Source organism: Hetaerina americana, unplaced genomic scaffold (genome assembly GCF_022747635.1).
Source record: "Hetaerina americana unplaced genomic scaffold, ioHetAmer1.1.p SCAF_12, whole genome shotgun sequence".
NCBI lineage: Eukaryota > Metazoa > Arthropoda > Insecta > Odonata > Calopterygidae > Hetaerina > Hetaerina americana.
Window position 1 is genome coordinate 37,033,257 of NW_027286292.1, and position 15,409 is coordinate 37,048,665.

At 32.7% G+C, this 15,409-nt stretch overlaps 1 protein-coding gene across 1 annotated transcript in view; it reads left to right on the forward strand.

The window, feature by feature from the left end:
* The window catches only part of LOC139685913 (cell adhesion molecule Dscam2-like), a 680,584-nt gene that overhangs the window by 652,906 nt on the left and 12,269 nt on the right, over positions 1–15,409 (forward strand). The gene's annotated exons all lie outside the window — the stretch shown is intronic.

Here is a 15,409-nt window from a genome sequence, read left to right on the forward strand (position 1 = left end):
TCTAAATGGTAACTACCATATTTAGCGGCCCTGAAGATGTACCCGAAGAAGCACTGTGATTTTCATGGTTATAATTAATGAAAAATATTTGGATAAGACAGAAAAGGTTCAAAATATTTTATTTATTACACTTAATATGAAGAAAATGGTATTATTTCATTAAAAAATTGGCAGCCACATCAATGTTTACTCATCATAGAATTCCATTAGTTCGTCATCACTGCTGCTAAATTATTTCTGAAGTCATTTCCATGTTTCTCATGCACAGTATCCTCTTCACTTATATTATTGAGAGCATTACAGAGCATTGCTTTTTCCACATTTTTTAAAATACATGCTAATTTTACTTTTCATTTTCTGTCAGTACTTTTTTAACCAATTTCAGACAATAGAAATCAACTGCCATTTCATTCTTTTTGTTGGTGTGGCAACATGTGTAGATACCTTTGACTTCTCATTTGGCAACTTTTGTGATATTGTAGTACTGATATGTATGCACACACCATTTCTCTTCATGAATCACTTGGACCACGGCAGTGTAACAGAACAATCAGCAATAGAACCTATCATTAATTTTCTTGCTTGAATGAAAATCATTTTTGTTGAAATCATAACCCCATTATTCTTGTGATTTATTATCAAACTTTCAACATGTTCCTCCAGCTTTTTATATTTTTGATTGCATGAGCATAAAGTTTCTACTTCGATTTTACTGGGAGAGATACAATCTATCAGTAGAGGGGTCACATCCCCAGGCATTTATTTGGGAAATTTGTGCTAACAAGAAAATATTAAAACTCTGTTGCCTACTTCTGGCTCAAAACATTGATTTTATTGAAATTTTCCATAGGCTTGAAAATATTCTATGCCTGATTTGGGGAAAAATACTTCATAATAAGTATTTTTCTGTGAATATGCTTGTGTATTCAATAAGTTGAAATTATATCTGCATGCCCTCGGTATATAAGGTGTAGGCTGATTTTAGAGCACATTTTGCAGCAAAAATAGTGATAGAGCATTTTATGGGCCAGGAAATCTGGTAATTACCTGTAAATAGAGTGTGTGACAATAATTCTAAGAGAACAAATTCTTAGAAAAAATGAATCTTCTAGATTTGAGGAATTAGTGGACTAGATATTTTTATTTTACTTTTAAATATGGTCCTGCACATCAATTTTATAACATTCCATATTCCAAAAGTTCCTCGGTCTACATAAGAAACTGTGATTTTCCTAAATAGCCAGGCATCTTTTGTTTAGGATCAAGAGATTCTGCCTTTGAAGGATAACAAGTGCTATTTTCATGCCTTAGTTGAAAATTCTCACTGTCATCATTTGAAATGATTTATATTAAGGCACTTTTGAAGTCACTTGAGTAGTGGAAACTTGAATAATATTGCTATTTCCAGGATTTGCAGACTTTTAAGTCTTAGGTTAGCAGACATTTTCCTGTTTGAAAAATATTTTATATTTTTCATTAGAAGGTTTTTTATTCCTTTGAAAATGATACCATTGCAATCCTTTGATAATGTTTAGCGATGTCATTTTGCCAAAGTTTTAGAATGCTAGATTTTTATGATTTTTGCAAAATGATGATCTCTCACTAGTAGGATTAGAATTTGGAATGTCATAAAGCTATTCTGTCTGAACATGATAAGTAGAAATTGAGTTTTTATAATCCACCAACCATAATGTATTTAATAGCAAAAGTCTCCTTTCAATCACCAGTATTTTAGTTAGGTCTGTAATTTAATTTCTTTAACTCACCAATGAAATATATTTTAACTTACTGGGGGCATTAGTCCAAACAGAAAGGAGAACAATAAGGGGATTTTCTGAATAAAAATGCTTCCAGCACAAAGAGTAAATATTTTTGTAAAATTTTCCTGAGGATATGAGGCAATAAAAACTAATCTATGCAAGGATTATTACTTTAGCATATAAAACAGACATTTTTCAGTAATTTTTGATTTTATTGAAACACAGTGGTTTTAGGTAAAAAATAGCTTTATCAGAAATTAAATTTAGAAAAATGTATCAATTAGACATTGAATTCTCGATTCTAATTTGCATACTGAAGTTTTCCATTGAACCAAGTCTAGAGTGAAGCACATTGACCAAAAGCAGAGAGTTGCTATTTCATGACTTAATTTGGTTACTTTGTATTATTAGGAATCCACTATTATTGCTATAAATTTAAGTGGAAATTCTGAGAAATAGCTACTAACTTTATGCACTGAAACGAACCTATTTACCTAGTACCTCTCTTAGGACAAGGAAATATCGTATTCAGATGAAAGGATTGAACTCTACTCTTTGCTGGCTTGCAGGGTATGAAGGAAGGTTTAAACTACAATAGCCCCCAACTTACAGAAAAGTGTTGAAAAGAGTGCTTAAGCAAAGAAATATATGAAGTTGTTATTAAAATATGAGAATAATCTTTGCTCTAAAGATAGAATGTATTCATTGTTGCAAATGTAAATTTTCTTACTCAACAGAGTAGTTATAATTTACTCAATACCTTTCGGAAAATTTAAAGTTGAATTTTACTGGATATTACGAAAAATTAGTATTAACTCTAAACAACAGATTTATTGCAGACAACTCTTTCTGTCAAAGTTGTGACAACGTTTACTAAGCTTTACATTTCCATTATGATATACTAATTTCAGAAATGTCTCAAATCCATGCCAGATTGAAGTACACAAAAAATTTACTCTAGACTTTACCTTGGGTTGCTTAGGTAATATTTTTTCTGCTTATTCATTTGTGCCCAAAAAGGATGGCGAATAATCATTCATTTGCCAGGACCTTGAAATACTCAAATGGATCAAAATTCAAATTGTTATTCAGATACAAGAGTTCACAGTGAATAGTATTTCAACATTTGTTTGGTTACTTTTATGCTTACTTTATAAATAATAGAAACTGGGTCTCTTTCTGAACACTAGTACTGCTGTCTTTGTTGTTATTCTCTTCATCCAAGTTCTTCTCTTATTATTTATCTTAAGGTGTCACAAAAGCAGAGTAACTGTCCCCTTGATCTTCTTCCAACAAAATATGATTAGAATCTTTTTGTTCCGCATTTTAAAATTTTTCCCTCTCTCATATCCTACAATTACCTCACAATCTCCATAGTTGCGTAATTTAATGCATATTCATTATTGATGGTCATTTTATTATTGTCAAAGAGATATTGATATTTTTTATTTCACTCATGGAATTGAAAAATAATTGAATCCCTGTTATTCCGAGAGAATCAGGATGTAGGAATATATAGAATATTTATGATTTACTTTTTCTTAGTATTTTTGTTCATTACTAACCACCTCAAAAGCCAGCCCAAGGGTAGGTTATATTAGGTAATGATCAAAACTAGGAGCTCACCCAATAATGACCTCTCAGACATGAGTAATGCACAAATTCAGAAGGAGGGAAAAGTTCTTGTTGCCACCACTTTCTTTACCAAGAAGTTTTAATAGCCAGATTTTAGATTATACATGACATAATACCAAGGCATCAGCCAAAATTATAACCAAGAACCTTCCAGTCCCTTAGCCTGACAATCTATTCACTAGATAGTTACACTACTCATTTGGCAATTAGTTAGAAAATAATTGATTGTGTATTTATCTCATATTATTTCTAAACATTTGGAAGAAATTTACTAGCAAATAGGCAAAATTCTTAAGCAGCAGACTTTCATTTATAGCAGTGAAATACCTTTAAAACTGTCATAGTGTGTGGGAAGGGCCGTTACACAAAATCAACATGCTAACTTTTCATTATCTTTTGCTCCATCACCATGAGTTTAGCAAAGCCCTGTTCAACAGTCTCGTTTTGTTTGATCATCCTGATCTGACTTATGAAAAATGTTGAGGATTGGATCTTTTCCTGCATTTCTCAAGTAAATGTGATTGATATGATTATAATACACTTAATTGATTCATTAGCTTTCTTGCCATTGGGGCCTCTATGCCAAGGTAGTGGTTTTTGTGGTGGACGTTATTCTTTCAACAACTAGATTGATGGTATTGTGTTCAGTTTTCAACATATTGTTTCCTCAGTTAGACACACAATTTTGTCAAATTATTGAAACCATAGCAACATGCAATGTTAACTCAAGAGAAATGGAGTGTTTCCTTTGCTGTTTCATCATTATAATTTCCTGCAGTACTGTGATAAGTTCCAGCCTCTTCACATTGTAAGAGTGTCTGGATGTGGATAACAATAGTTGGCAAAGGTATTATTAGACAAGGGTTTAGATAAAACATTGAGGGTGTTTGCTCCACAAATGGAATTACTAAGAGTACACATTCAAATATTTTCTCTCCTCACTCTTTCTCTCACTCAGCATCACCTGCCTTTTGTTCTGCCCTTGTTGTGTTGCCTCTTCCGTTCTTGTCTGCCAGCATTCTTCCTTCTTTTTCTGGTTATACCACTAGCCACTGCTATTTCCATGTCAAAATGTAGCAAATTTGGCCTCACGATACCTTTTCAAAAAGGCGGCAGATCATGTACTGCAGAGCTGTTCTACTTAGGTTAGGTCCATTTTGAAGCTGACACCTAGTTATTTTCATTGTCACTAATGCTCATTTGAACACATTTTCTTTATCAGGTGAAGGTAATTCAATCTTTATCATTTAACTATCTATTTCATTCTGTATTTTTAATCACATACATGAAGACATGCACACACATGTAGGTAATAATAGATTAGGCATTATCAGGTAACTTTTTCATATTTTACTGTAAAGTTTTTAAGAAGCATTTGCTTGGTTTAATTCCATCTTCATGAGGAAAGCTAAAAGTCTTTTGCAAAATTTTGCAATATTTTTATTTATAGGCATGACTCTTGGTTCATTGTGTAAACATTATCAGTAAAGCACTTTCAAAGCCCACTCCATAGACACAAAAGTAATCGAGGAGGGTAAAGAGGTTGGGCCTGAGTGACTTTGTAACCTCTTAGACATTCTGGACCTATTGCTTCATCCTCCTCTATCATTATTGTACATATGGAATGTGTTTCAAAATGCAGCACATCAGTTGGTGTTCAAACCTTGAAACACAAGTCATGTTTACAAATAAAAATATTGCAACATTTAATTGAGTTTTTTATCTTTCTTCATTCTTATTTGACTATTTAATGTATGGATAGAAAATACATGATTAGAAGGTTAAATGAAATTAGGATGGATATTAACAAAAATTTGCATAATCTAATTTTGCTATCAAACAGAATATCATTCTAACCATCCTCATGTAAATAATCATAGCTAGTCATAGTTGTAGGAACTCCAGAACCATTTTAATTTAAAATATTTATTATTTTGAAGGATTTAATTAAATGTACAGTTACTATTAAGTGTCCCAACCAAAAATAAATCATAAAATTATCAAATGAAATAAACAATGAGAAGAAAGAAATGAGGGCTAAAAGTGAAAATTTGTTTGAAGTTTGTTGTATAATTTGAAAATAGTACAGTCAAACTCTGTTTTTTACTGCTCTATTTCATTAATGAATCTATAATTGGGTGGAGCTATGAGTGCTGGAGCTGTGAGGAAGAATCACAAGTCCTGGAAGACTGGAGTCATGAGATATATTATACAGGATTTCCCATGTTGAGTTTAGCTCATTAGCACTTCCTGGCAAATCTTCCCTTAGTGCTTTGACTACTCTTGCATTCAGAATGAATAAAATGACAGTGGCCAGTTACATTATCTTAACTGAGGCCAGAGTAGAGAGAGAGCAAATGGACCAATTGCTTCAGATTCCCATATTATGATAGGGTCCTCTTCAAGTAGTGTGTTTTTGAATGACCGAGGAATACCTCTGTCAGGTTAGTCCATCAAAATTATTTCTAGAAATTTTTAATTTCTACTGTTTCCATTTTTTTGGATGGCGTGAGTGGGTGTAAGAGGGAGGGAGGGCCCCCCCACTTATTGAAGTTGTTCTAGGGCCTCCTACCACCTTATCCTGGCCCTGGTGATAACAGCAATCACTGCAATCACAGGCAAGTATCGTTTCCCACAGCTGGTTGCTGTGCTCCAGACTTTTAATGTTAAAGCTTATTTTCATTATTATTTCATTCAAGCACTCATGACTCTGGAACCTTTCCTAAGTAGCAAAATATTTTTATGGCCCAGCTCTGTGTGAATTTCATTTAATAACAAACTTTGAGGAACAATTCTTCATCCAGGTGAAGTTTGACTGTTTTTGTAAGAGGATTTTTTAATTAAAATATGATATTGATGGGTGCCTACTGCCATTTATGATGCCTAGCCCAAATGTAACTGCTGCTGAATATGAGACAGGTTCTGCATGACTAAAACATAATGAAGCAAAAAGGTTTTAGCATTCAGAGTAAAAATTTTTAATTGCTTTGGGGATTCAAAGTGATTAAATAAAAACAGTGTATTCAGGGTAACACATGTTATTTGGGCCTCCTTTGGAGCGAAGGTGCCCAGTGAACTTGATGAATTTTAGCTGGTTTTAGTTTATTTCTTATTTAATCTTTGGATTTATCTTTTTCTGCATAAAACATATTTTGAGACATTTTCTGGTATATTGTTTGCCTAAAATGAGTTCAATAACTCGCTTGCTGAAGCCATTCATATATTATAACTGTCAGAATTATTTTTAATGGCACACAGTAATATTTGAGATTTACTGAATGAAGCAGAGAAATATTGAGAAACTAGGTGTTAGATTGAGGCACATTGGGGTACCATTTAGTGTATGTAAGAATAGAGGACTGCTTAACATGTCGTCTTAGCTGATTCATGGGCCATTTTTAGATGAGAAAATGATTTACAGATGACACATTTAATTTCATTCGAAAATAGAAGCTGAATTACATAATCAATGTCTGTAATATATCAATAGGCACCTTTCATGAACATTACAATAAATACTTGATCATGGGATAATTTTTGTGAGATTTTCACTCCTCTCCAGTTAAATCATATATAAATTAGATAAATATTTATAAAATAATGGTCAGGTTGGATATTATACATGTATTAGTTTATTGACTGCCAATACTTGAGGGTTTTATTTTGTTTGCTTTTTTAAAATTAAAATTTTTAGATTTTTTAAAATTAATTTTGTTTGTACTGAAGAGTGATTTTCAGACCTGTTGCACTAGTATATAATTTTAATTCTCTCAACTATTATCCAGTTATCCAGAAGTTGAAAGATATTATTCAAGTCATTATTTATAGTGAGGTTTATTAATAGTGAGAATGTTGGATAAGATTGTTAAATATTTTAGGAGGGCATTGTATCATTTTTATACTATTTCTTGGTTACTTCTATCACTACCAGTGGTATACATAACCAATGAAATTTTTTTCCATAGCTAGAGGAAACCAGCACAATTACATACACTTAATGATAAATCTATTATTAGACCTATTAAATAGGGTCCTGTGCTATTTTTCATATAACCACCATTGTAAATTTCCTCTAATTGAATTGAGTGTATTGAAAGATTTTGTTTTAACATTCAGTAAAATGCATGATCTTTTGCTTTTACTTTGAAGAACTTCCAGGGTCCATTCAAAAAGTATTAGGACTGGTTCATTGTAGCCTCAAAGGAGAGGTGGATGGGGGTCCAACTGGTCAACTCAGTAGAGGGGTCCCCCACCACTCAGGTGCACTTTAGTTCAGTCGCCTCCGGGCATGCCTTGAGACAGGAGGTGGATTTTTGTGACATGTGATTGTTTGCGGTGTCATCGCGCCAGCATGGAAAGCACTGTCGAGCAATGCTACGCTGTGAAGTTTAGCATTAAGCTCGGGAAATTCATGATGGAGGCCCTTGAACTCATTAAACAGGCTTATGGGGATGATGCCTTAAGCCGCACAAGAGTTTTTGTGTGGCACAAAATGTTTAAGGAAGGCCAGGAGCTCGTCGAAGACGAGCACCGCATCGGACGCCTGACGACCACTCGAATCGATGCTCAGGTGGCCAAAGTGAACAAAGTTTTGGACCCTGATAGGCATTTAACCATTGCCCTTATCATTGAGGAGACCGGTCTTTCAGTTGGAACCATTCACATCATTGTAACAGAGGATCTTGCAATGAGGAAAGTGTGCACGAAGCTGGTGCCGAAACTCTTGAGCGAGGAACAAAAACTGTCGCGGGTGGGAATATTGCAAGAAATTTTGGACTACGTCCAGGAAGGTGAAGATTTTCTCAACAATGTTATTACCAGCGATGAAACGTGGGTGTTCCAGTACGACCCGGAAACAAAATGTCAAAGTTCAGAATGGCAAAAGCAGGGTTCCCTGAATCTGAAAAAAGCTCAGATGTCAAAATCCAAAATCAAAACCATGCTGATTGTTTTTTTTTTGACCGATGTGGTATTGTTCACAAGGAGTTTGTGCCTACTGGAACAACAGAAAATGCAGAATTTTACGTGCAAGTACTGACAAGCCTGTGAAATCGCTTACTGCTTGGGTGGCCAGCCATTGCGAAGAATTGGAAACTTCACCGTGACAATTCCCCAACCTGGCTCCACCTGACTTTCTCTTGTTTCTGCGAATAAAAAGGGAGCTAAAAGGATATCAGTTCAACTCCATTGAGGTAGTTCAAGTGGCAATGGCAAAGGCTCTCAACAGTATCCCGGAAACGGACTTCCAGCAGGCTTTTGACGAGTGCCAGATGCGCCAAACTAAGTGTATCGACGAAGGAGGAATGTATTTTGAAGATTATTAAGTAATTGTAATGATAACTGCAATAAATTTTGAGTTTTTGGAACCAGTCGCGATACTTATAGAATGGACCCCGTATATTAGGTATTGAAAAATAGCTATTTCCCAACATGTATGGAGAAATAACAGTCCACAAAATGATTGATCTTTGAAAGAACTGATGTTCTTTTAATGTCCACATAGTAGAAATAATTTTCAGTTATGTATCCTCTTTAAAACCAAAAATTTTATTTCTCAAATTCAATAATTTAATGTTCCCAAATTAAGGATTGTCTTTCAGCAACTTTTCAAACTCCAAATCATTCATTGGCTGGATCATAAAAGTGAAAGGGCATAATATTTAATTTCATAACAGAATATTCATGATTTTGTGCTAAAATTGAGGAATTGTGATAATTTCTTTAATTTTAGGAGCATAATTAGAAATTTAAATATTTTTGTGTGAAAATGTTGAGATATAGGTCTTTACTATTGCTACAAGCTTCAAATGACGATGAAACAAATGCCACACAATTTAAATGGTCATTAACTACCTTCACTGCTACTCTTATCTTTATGTAATCTCTCTATTCTCATTATATGGGTTCTTTTAAAATTTTTTCCCTTTTCATTTTTCTTAATATTACGCCCACGTTTTATCCTGGACAACTCCCTAAATCCACCTCAGGGAAAAATTGAAGTCCTCAGACTATGCAACAATTTCAGAGTGTAAAAATCATTCGCCTTGACTGGGATTCGAACCCAGATCCCTCAATATCCGGTCAAGTGCTTTAGCCACTTACGCTACCGAGGCGTCCTCTTAAACTCTGAAATTTTTTCTTTGGAATTCTTTGGAATTTGAAGTCCTCAGACTACTTTTGACACACTACCACTTTTGTGCAAGTTCTTCTTTCATTTTTAATACAATTTGTCCTAATTTGCCACATACTGGAGTATGGAAAGAAGAAGTACTTGAACATGCTATCTATTAATAATGCTTGCATTATTGTAAATTAAGCCGGCATGTCATGATTAGAAAACCAATCGCTAATAAAGGAATGAATTTGGCTCAGTCATAATATAAATAAATCGTCAGTGAGGGGTTCCCAATCTCAAATTGGAATTTTCAGGCAGAATTTTGCCCATTTATCTCAGTAACAGTTCTCTAAAACAAGAGTTTTCAAGAAGAGTATATTCTTTAGCGGTAAAGAGCAGCATTTAATTGAAGGTATCTTTGAAAAGAAAAATGCAGTATGAATGAATGCTCTATAAACTGCTTACATATAAGAATAATCACACAAGTAAGGTCTCCAATTTTTTAGAAACAGAAATAAATGTTTATTTTCAAAAATTAGTTCTTCATTTTAAATCTTGAACATTCCACCAAAAAAATATACCTCTTCATAACTCAGACTAATTGTTTCATCAGTGCATACACTAGAAAATTACAATGGCCTCTAATGTATGTTCCATACCTACTGGAAGATGAGGAGATTTTAATTAGGTTTGAGCGAAAGTAGAATCCTTTTATAAGTGTGTTCCTATGGAATGATGGAAAAGGCTAATGTTTGATAAATAATTTTTATGTGCTTAACAATTATCTTTTGTTGCTTAATTTTCCATCTTTAAATTTCCTTAAACTGCTCAATAGTGTTTAAATCAGTGACATGCTACTATCTAGCAAGTGTTTTTTCTCTTTTCATTGATGCACCTTAGTAGGCTAGATATTAGTTCCAATTCAGGTTAATTGATGGTACAATGGAAATTATAAGGCCATTACTAATACCTGAAATTAAAAACCATTTTATGAAGCCTGATGAAGATTAACGTATTCATTTTGTTTTAAATTTTTACTTTTATACCATACTGTTGTTGATTTAATTTTTACACAAATGAAAAGTACCTACTTCATCTCAATACAATAATTAACTTTTAATATTGGTATGGGAACTATTGGCTGCCGAATAGCAGTATTTGCACATTCCTAGAGTCAGTGGGTAGAATGGTAAAAAGACAAAATTTTATAAGGAGTATTTCATTCATTAAGGTGGTCATTCTTGAGGTGACAATTCTTATTATGCTTAAAGCACTTCACATAGGTAAGGGTCAGTTTAGAGTTACTCTTTAAAATCGAGTGATTGTTCCATTAAAAGAGAAGGGAAAGAGTCGGATGCAATGGCGGAAAGAGCTGATCTGTCTGGGATGTGGGAAGTACCTGCTGATATATCATGCTTAAGTTCTTAAGTTTCTTTTATTTTGAAACTAAATTTGGTGAACATAAAGTATTCTGTATACCAGGTCCATTGTTTAATGATGTTTCCAGCTACCATTTGTCACTAAAATGGTAATTTTTAATCTGCAGGAATTGTTCTTTTGATCATAGGGTTTCTTTTGTTGCCCCTCATTTTTAGTGATATAGGCAGCATTTTATTTAGTAAATGGTAACTATTTGAAATATGGTTTATATTTAGGTTTTTCCAGTTGGTAATGAAGTATGTTATTATAGCTCTGGTAATGGAGTGTATTGTCCTTAAGCATATGCAAATTGCTCTTCATGAATAAGTATGTGCGCCTTTGTTTACATTCATGCAACTGTATAAACTATCTGCAGGTCAAGCAAATTAATAATTTTAAGTAATTAAATGTTAGGTATTGGGAAAAATGATTAATAAATAGTTAATGCAGCAGAAATAATTTTGGTATTGAATAATACTACAGAAATAATTTGCAAAAAATAATATTTCAAATCAGAGCCTTATTTTTTATATGCTTCCCTGAGGCACAAATACATCTTTTTTATGCTTTGATATTAATGGGTATTTGCCTCAGTTTCACATTAACTTAGTTGTTGATAGACGCGATAGTGTATTTCATTTTATTTATAAATGCAAATATATTAAGGGGACTTAATTTTTGTGAAAATGTAAATTATTTGACAATGTTACTGAGATAGGAAATTATTGCAGTAACTTTTTCTGTGAAATGAACTAATCATTTGAGGCTTCCATGCTAACTCATAATTTAGATAGTAAGCAGCAGACATTGGGGTAAGATAGTTAAAAGGGGTAAAATACACTTTTTATAAGTTGATTGGGATTTAGAATGATTTCATTGGGATTTCTGTTTTCAGTTTGCTTAGCATGCAATTTGGTCTAAATTGAATTTCTTCCTAAACTGAATAGTATTGCCTCTATGTTATCAAGTTTACTTCTGGTGGTATTTTTATTTCAAAGCTTTCTGCAGGTTCTATTCATTTTCTGTCAGTGATAGTGATATGGTTGAACACAAAAAATTCTATTTATTCTTCAAATCTTGGCTTGAAGTGAAAATCGTGAAAGAAGTTGATGAAGGTCTCCTTTAGAGTAACTCATTGTGTATTATTTTTTGAAGTCCACATCATCACCCAAAAATATTTTAAAGAGTTAGCTAATGAACCAAACCCTGAAATGAGGTTCATATATCTCTCTCTATCCCTCTCTTGTTCTTTGTGATGATGAGATTTAGCATATGAGCATAGGTTTCTTACGGACTCAGTTGTTGATGAGGTCCATATTTTTAAATCTAATAATTCCACTTAACCCCAAGGAAATGTATGAAATAGGTAGTATATAGCAATGCAAACTTATAAATTCCCTGGATATATATTGCAACTTTTAATGAACTAATTTTGGGATGAATTTGCAAAGGTCTTAGCAAATGAGGTTGATGACGATAAACTGATATTATTTATCGTTTCATGTCTATAAGGTCTTACTATTTTATTTTATTCGGGTATAAATGCTTCCTAGAGAAAAAGCCTTTCAATTAACATCATACCCTGCAAGCCAACCATATGGGCAACTGCCAGGAATTGTCAGTTGTAAATAATTTCCTTGATTAGAACTTCAAGCATGGTGAAATGACAGTTCAAAATAAGAAGAGGCAAATGACAAGGTCTTTGTATCATAAATGTTGGGAACTTTTTCATTTATTTTATTGCCATTGGGGATTGTGCAAGAAAAAATTATTCTTTAAATCTTTTCATTGAACATATTTATTTTATTTTAACTAGAGGGCATAAATGTCATAGTAATATAGTTGAATGCCCTAATTATTTCCTTGGTGTTCTAAGTAAACTTACTTATCTCATACTTTTCTAGAATGCTTAGTCTAGGTGCATCGCTTGCATCTATAAATACATCAAATGACTCTCCAAACCCAATCGCTGTTTAAATCTGTTGTGTGATAATCATATTTTGTTGGGGAAGTTCATTACTTATGATATTATACACTTAACTGAGTTTTTATCGATAGTTTAATCGAATTTTGTATTCCTGACAAAAATTTAAAGCTAATAATATTTAAAGGATGAAGTTCACATGCTGGGCATAAGCATACTTTGCTCTCATTTTATTCTCAGTAGAATTCGTAGTGCAGAGTAGCATTTAGTGTTTAGGCACTCCAGCAGCTTAGTTCATTAATTACAATAAAGTATTCACAGCTAATGTACAATATCAAATCGTTACATGCATTCATACCCAAAAAAAGCTTTGCATCTGCAAAATTTGTAATCCCTGGCAAATTGACACCCAAAAAACCTAGCCATATCCTCCCCCAGTCAGAAGGCAATGGTCCATGTAAATTCTGGCTCCCTCCTACTTTGTTTTTATACAACATGGTGATTTAAAAAATTGAAAGTTTTTTTCAAGAGAATTACTTTTAAAAACAAGATTTTTTTCATATTTTCAGTAAAAAAATCATTCACCTTTGTCGTCTTTAATCACACTTGTGTAGATGGTTCAAAGTGGCTGATTGTTTTCCATTGAAGTAATCCATTCTCATGAAAAAGAGAATTTTTATAATTTTCTTTGCATCATTAACATAAATGGTTGCTTATAAAATATCTGAATACTGTAATTTAAGCCTTTAGTGCTTAAACAATAATTATATAACTGCAAGTTCAGAGATAGAGACAACACGCGTTAGGTACCCAATGAACAGGCTATTTTGTTGGCATGTTTTTTCATATCCTTTTTTAAGACATTCTGGAATGGTAATTCTTTCCAGTAGTTGGAGGCTTTTTGTGTCTACCTTAATGGAAAAATTAGGGGTAAAAAATATATGTGTATATCATACATACATGCACGCAAAGACACACACACACACACACACACGCGCACACACACACACACACACACACACACACACACATATATATATATATATATATATATATATATATATATATATATATATATATATATATATATATATTCACACACTCACAAATGCATATGCACAAACATGTGAGGAGGACCATAACCTTCACTTCCTTTTTTCATTGGCATGTAGCTCCATAGGTCAGTGTAAATGAACTTTTAATTCTATGCAATAAACAAAATATAATTATGATGTTTGAATTTCAGATGATTATTTTCTCAGATTAGCAAGTGCCTAGGCTGAATTCATTTTGCCTACCATGCCGATTAATTTAATTTGTGAATTAAAAATTCAAGGTTTTTTGCTAAGTTCTTCCACAGTTAGATATGTGCATAGTTCTCATAGAAACTGCCTGTGTTAATCAAGGGTAATATATTCTCATTGCATGGACATAATAAAAATAGAAATTGCAAAATGGACATTGTGATATTATTTTATTGTCTTTTGCACCATATTTTCTTATTGTAGTTAGAGATTTCTCAGTAAAAGTTTTTTTCAAACGAATCTTGTGTGTATTTTGAATTCTAATTCCATGATATTAAGCATTTTTAGGTTCCTTTTAATTATATGTACATCATCTGGTAGCAGCTTTCATTTTGGCCGATGGCTGTATTTTCCTAACATCAGTAGTTTATATTAAGTAACATCTCAACTCATCTTGCAGCCATTATTTCAAGTTATTGTCATTTACTTATCATTACCTGTCTAATTATGTATTCAATAACTTATTATCTACAGAATTATAGCCATGCATCATGCCAGTATTATTTTCAAACTGGCTGAAAAAATGATGCTGAGTAAAGTGACATGCTTCTATCAATCATTTGGGTATAAAATGATAAATCATAATCTTTCAGTTTTTTCAAAGTGCAATAGCTCTAATTTAGTGTTACTGATATGATAATTTCTCAGTCTGTGTGGTATGTTTCCAATGATGGTGGAAACATTTAGATGAATTTCTTACTGGTGATTGAATTTTATGCTTTGATAAGAATACATCGATTAATAATGGTAAAGCTGATCATCATTGACAATAATGATTTTCCTAGAAATGTAGCATGCTAATTTATGCTCAAATAATTAATTTTATTGCATTGTACATGTTTTTATGTAATTAACTAATTTGTGTGGCCTAAGATATGAAAAGAGATTAATGTGAACTGAAAAGTTTTTCATGTATTCTTCATATTTTCACTCTGAATTTATTTTTTGCAAAAAGTAAAATATTTGACCAGAAAGAAAGTTTATTCAGTTTTATATGAATTAATAAAAATATCATGCCTAAACACAAAAATGTGATAGTATATCAGCAAATATATTATAATCTTAAAACAATAGTTTACTTAAGGTATGAATTTTTAGGTCACATAGATACCTTTATGGGGGAAATTTCTGTCTGTAATGAACTTATTGGCAGTAAGTGGAGGATAGTAACATATGTCCTCCCTCCTAATTCCGGTCCTTTAGTATAGAATCCAATTATATTCAGAGCAAAAGTAAAGTTAGTCACATTTTG